Source organism: Pinus tabuliformis, chromosome 2_2 (genome assembly GCF_031772625.1).
Source record: "Pinus tabuliformis cultivar Carrire ecotype Pingquan chromosome 2_2, CPIR1, whole genome shotgun sequence".
NCBI lineage: Eukaryota > Viridiplantae > Streptophyta > Pinopsida > Pinales > Pinaceae > Pinus > Pinus tabuliformis.
The window spans coordinates 228,666,451-228,672,174 of NC_142300.1; positions in this window are offsets into that span (position 1 = coordinate 228,666,451).

Here is a 5,724-nt window from a genome sequence, read left to right on the forward strand (position 1 = left end):
AACCATCCACACCAAGAAAATTGTCCTTTGAGCATATTTTAAAGACATTGTGTATCTTCTCCAGTGATATAGATCACCCTACCTTCATGTCATCCTCCTCAGAGAAAATTCTAGGATAAGATTTAGAATAAACAAGTTAGTTATTAAGATCGAAATCTTCCTCGACCTTAAAAAATTCCTTAAAGTATTACACTACCTTTTGGTGAATATCCCCAATCTGAGTAACTTTTCCCCCTACTCCATCGTTAATCACCCAAATGGTATTTTATTTTCTTCTATTCATAACAATTTTTTGGAAAAGTTTGGTGTCCTTGTGTCTCCATGCTATCCATACCGCTCAACTCTTCAAACACCGCTCTTTTTCCTTCTTATTTAGATGGTCACTCTTGCATGATTTGAGCTCCATAATTCTATGATGCACTTCTGTTGAAATGAAATATTCGGAAAGTGGATCATCAATCCTACCCATCCTCTCATAAATCACCTTTATTTCCTATTTGTGCTGATAATTTTTTTGGAGCAATCCATTTACGAAACATTTTTTTCAAATATTTCAACTTATTCGCCACCACCTCCATCCTGGACTATGTAGGATCAACTGAATTTTTATACCATGTAGTTCTGATCAATTTTCATAGTTCATGGTCTTCCAAACAAGTATGATTAAAATTGAAAGAAAGCCTAGTCCAGGGTTCATCCCATTACCAATACAAGGTAATGGGGGCATGGTTTGATATAATAGTCGAAGCGACAATGATCTCAAAACTCAAAAAATTTTAATCTGATTCTCGTGTAATAGTTAATGGCCTAATTTCTTAGCTATGTTGAATGGGAAAGCGCTTCCATTTATCCATATAGGTGTAATTGGATTTGGGCATATATACACTAGATTATTATTTATAAAGGGTTCTAAAAAACATGAGCCCAATCGATCTAGTCTACAACTACATCCCCAAACTTATTCACCTAATATTGTTAGATTCATACCCCCTTCCATTATGAGTAAGTCCATCTTCACTATCCCACATGCATCTATACGTTGCCATAAAATATTCTTGTTATTATATGCATTGTAGATGTTGAGTATGTGTATGTGGTGTGGCATATCCCGAATGTAACTAGACACCAATATGCTTGCATAGTGTTTATAGGCATTGGCATTAAACATGGGTGAATCCCACATAGACACCATCCTTCCTAACAAACCATTCGAGTCAGTCACAAAAATCAACAACTAGGGAAAATATTTAAAAATATTTCTGAGCCTTGTCCCCTGGAACCATAGTTTCCTACATGATAATGACAACAAGGCTCAACCATGTGATAAGGTGTTTTAGAGATTTTATTTTGGAGGGATCTCGTAGCCCACGAAGATGTAGTGATAAAATCTTCATTACGAAGCCCTATATTGGGCACTTCTGCTCTAATAACATGAGAATCAGTGGCCTCAGATATTGATACATCTTGGGGGTTTATGTCATCATTGTAGTCTAGGTTTTTGAATGCCCTAGAGTGAGGGATGGTTTTCAATCATCCCCATACTTTCCTACCCTTTCTGGTAGTAACATTCATGGCAGATAAAGGGCTAATGGATAATTCAACAAAAGACCCCAACTACATATAAATTGTGAGGAAAAGAAGATCCATGTTGTGGTTCCAAGCGAGGAAGTCATGGTTATTACCAATCAAGTTGGTAGGAGAAATGGAATCATGTATAGTGTGCCCAACATTTTGATTCATCAAATGGTCGAGCAAGGGAGTGGGTGGGAGTGAAACTAGGGGCAAGGCCTATATATGATTCAACAGCCAAATTGGAAAGGGAATTCACCACAACCATCGACCTATCATCTAGCATCGATAGAGCATTAAAAATGTGACAACATACCATCGAATGTCTGTGAAGAGTCGAGGATTTGTGTAGTGCATTGGAATGTCACAAAATTTATTCTAACTTGTTGATTATGTGTTAACCATATCAGTTTCACGACAAGCATTAGAACAATTCAGAATGGGGGAAAGAGGGGGAGGGCTATCGAAGTTCCATGTAGTGTCATCTTTTGAAGCTCCTCTCCCAACATCATTTCATAATTGTTGTAGGTTACTATCCCACACCATGTCTTAAACCTATTTCCTTCGAGTTCCACAATGCATGAACCTTTGAGGGAATTTGGAAAACAAGTGTTGAATCTTATGGGATACCAAACACTGAAAGGGTATATACCCCAATAGTCAATTCTTTAATGAACAAATGTTAGACTCCATATAAGGTCCATCTATGTCGGCAAACCATGTGAATTTGAGTTCCACTAAAATCCATGCAACCCACTTGTAGAGATCTACGAGTCCAACATCATCTAGAAAAGAAATTCTTCTTATTGTGTCACTGATGGACTCCATAGCCTTCGTCATACATAATTCAAGGGGTAAACTAGGTATCTTTACCTTGACCAGCCTCCTACTTTGTATCATCATAAGTGGATTAAAGCCAACGAACGTGTGACAAATTTAAAAAATTGTGGCAATCCTCCCAAGGTATCTTCAGAATACGAACGGAATCTTCATGCAAAAAGTGGATCGTGAACCACCCATTCATCATAACACTAACGTTTGGCCAATATGTCAAAATAGGCATCCACATCGTAGCAACCCAATTCTGTACCTTTCCCATCCATTTTTGCAAACTCCCATTTCCCGACCAATGTCCTCTTTTCCATCCCTACAACACGGTCCAAAAAAATGTACTTTCCAAATACCCATTTCTTTATTTTGTCGGAAACCTTCACTGGTTTGGCATGTTTAGATTGTCTCGCAGACAACATCATCCTTCCATTGTCCCTCTCTTGGCCTGTGATATCATAATTCAAAGATATAGAAGAGATTGTATGATCTTGGGAATCCTTTTGTGCATACTGAATTGGGATAGTCCTCGTTGAAGGACATGTGTGATTGGTCTCAGCTTCAATTGTAGCACACATAAGTTCCTCCTCGTTTGGGAAGTGTGTCCATGCACAGTGGAAATATTGTGTAGCTTAGAAATCCAAAAATAATAGTAGGGATGAGTAATAGCCGTAATGGGTAGCCTGGAAATATGACTATCCGCGTCCGCTTCTCGTCTGGCATCCACCTTGTGACGTGTATTCGCCAGATTATTTTTTAATTCACCAACAACCTCACTCAGTGATCGATTGATAGAAATAAATGTCCACCAACAAGTAGAATTTTGATAGACCATTCGACTTGCACCCCCACCCATCTCGCAAGCCATATAGCATTCGAACCAATGAATACCATAAGTACTGTAACATCTCCTAATTCGAAGAGTCGATTGCACAACAGATTAATTCAATATTGACGCACTATGACGCTAACCTCGACAAATCAAAGAAACAAACCTCAAAGCAAGTACCTATCGGAGCCGTTCTACCTCATATTCCTGTAATCTACTACGCGGAGATATTATAATCGTTGAGCAAAGATCATAACTATATGAAAGAAACATCCACACTACCATAATGTAGAAACAACATGCGGCTTCTAGTTTTACCAATCCTAATCGATGGTCCCAGGAAAACATCCGTCGTTAGGAAGTTCGAAAGGAGAGATGTATGCAGGCGCCAAACGCTTAGAAAATTCTGAGAGGGTCCATAAGATGTGTATCCTAGAGAAAGATAAAACAAATGAACATAACCAACAAGGAGTGAACATTAAACAAGATATATATAAACAAATATTTAATTTAATATTAAAAATAAATACAAAATAATAATATATCCAGAAAAGAGAAAACCAACCAATATCAAGTCAAGGAGTGAACATTAAACAAGATATATATAAACAAATAAGTAATCTAAAGTTAATAATAAATACAAAAAAATAACGGATCCATAAAAGAAAAAACGAAAAACCAATGAATATCAACAAGGAGTGAACATTAAACAGGAGATATATATACAAATAAATAATCTAAAGTTATTCATAAATACAAAATAATAATGTATTTTAGAAAAGGAAAAAAATGAATATTACTGAGCAGTGAACATTAAACACTAGATATATAAATAAATAAGGGGCTATAAACCAAAAAAATAAAACTAAATTTTACTATAAAAACAAAACAATTAATAAAATATTATATTATTGAATGTCATTAATTATAAAGAATTTTATTATAATTAATTAATATTGTTTATTTTAATATATATACACTTTAATATATATGTTTAGAAATACGATTAACTAATATTGCTTATTTTAATATATATACATTTTTATATGTGTTTTTTTTATTAATATATATAACTTTTTATAATTAAATTTATTAAAATATGTTTTTAATATAATAATAAGTCATCTTAAATTGAAAATATGGACAAAAAACTATAGTTCATGAAGATGGAAATAATAGAAAAATGAAAAAAAATAGTTAAATAAGGAGGAAATGAATAAAAATTAGTAACTACCGGCAGAGGTTTGGTCTTGTGGCCAGTAGACGATCTGCTAAGTTGTTCGTGCCCCTGTGCAGAGTTCGAGTTTTGTCTTAACCCAGGGCCATTCTTGTGGGCTGGGCTGTTAGAGGCTATAGTGGCATTCGCTGGGATTTGACCCCATGTAATAAAAATGGAAGTTATTAAATGGACAGAACTCAACCAATCACCTTACAAATAAATAAATAATAATAATAATAATAATAATTAAATTAAACATAAATAAACTAATACCCAATCAAAACAAAAATGAATGTAACACCATATTTATAACCATCTATAATAAGTAATGCAAAATTAATAATAAATACCAAATAATAACCTAATTATTAATAATAATGATTAAATAAATTAAAATCATATTAATTGACAAAATAAACACTTAAATTAATTTGATATGTATATAACAAATAATGCCAAGTTATCATTAGGAGGATTGTTCATCACTTCCATGAACCTATTTAAAAATTTAATATTTAGCTTTTGTATATAGTTTGAAATTTATTTGACCATCAGTAAACAAAATCAATGTTTGCAACCAGGGGTGAGGTAAACAAAATCTGTGTTAGCAACAGTTCGTTGAGTTTAACAAAATAAGTGTTAGCAACTGGACAGGGAGGTATACAAAATCACTGTTAACATCCGTACCCTTTGGTATCTCAATCTCCTCCGCTCATGCTGTTGCTATAAATAAAGCAGAGATTGAGATCATTTTCTTGTAGAGAACAGGGCGAAAAAATTCCTGAAAGCACTTAAAGAAATGGAAGGAACGCGTAAAAGGTACGAAACTGTGAAGTAATTTGTATTTTTCTTTAGCGATTATATTGATTATGTGTGACTGCCATAATTTTTAAACATGGTGGTTTGGATATAAACATGTAGATTGGCATCATTTCTGTCCAAGGCTGATCCAGAAATAGAAGAGTTTCTACAATCTTCGTATTCGTCGAGAAAATTGGCATTGCAACGGCTGGTAGAAAAGCACACTGGGTGGGGTTTGGATGTGACCAACCCTGAAAGAGCACAGATTCGAGTTTCCATCTCTGATCTTTACGAAATGCCTTCAGAGTACGAGGTAATGAATATGGTTCTCATCTATTGGCCAGAGTTGTGTCCACGTGTAGTGGTGGACTGCGTCGAGTCGAATAGATATGGGTGGGGAGATAACAGAGATTATGTGCTTGAAATTATTGATATTGATAATCCTAATGACACGTTCGATAGTGTTCTATATAATATC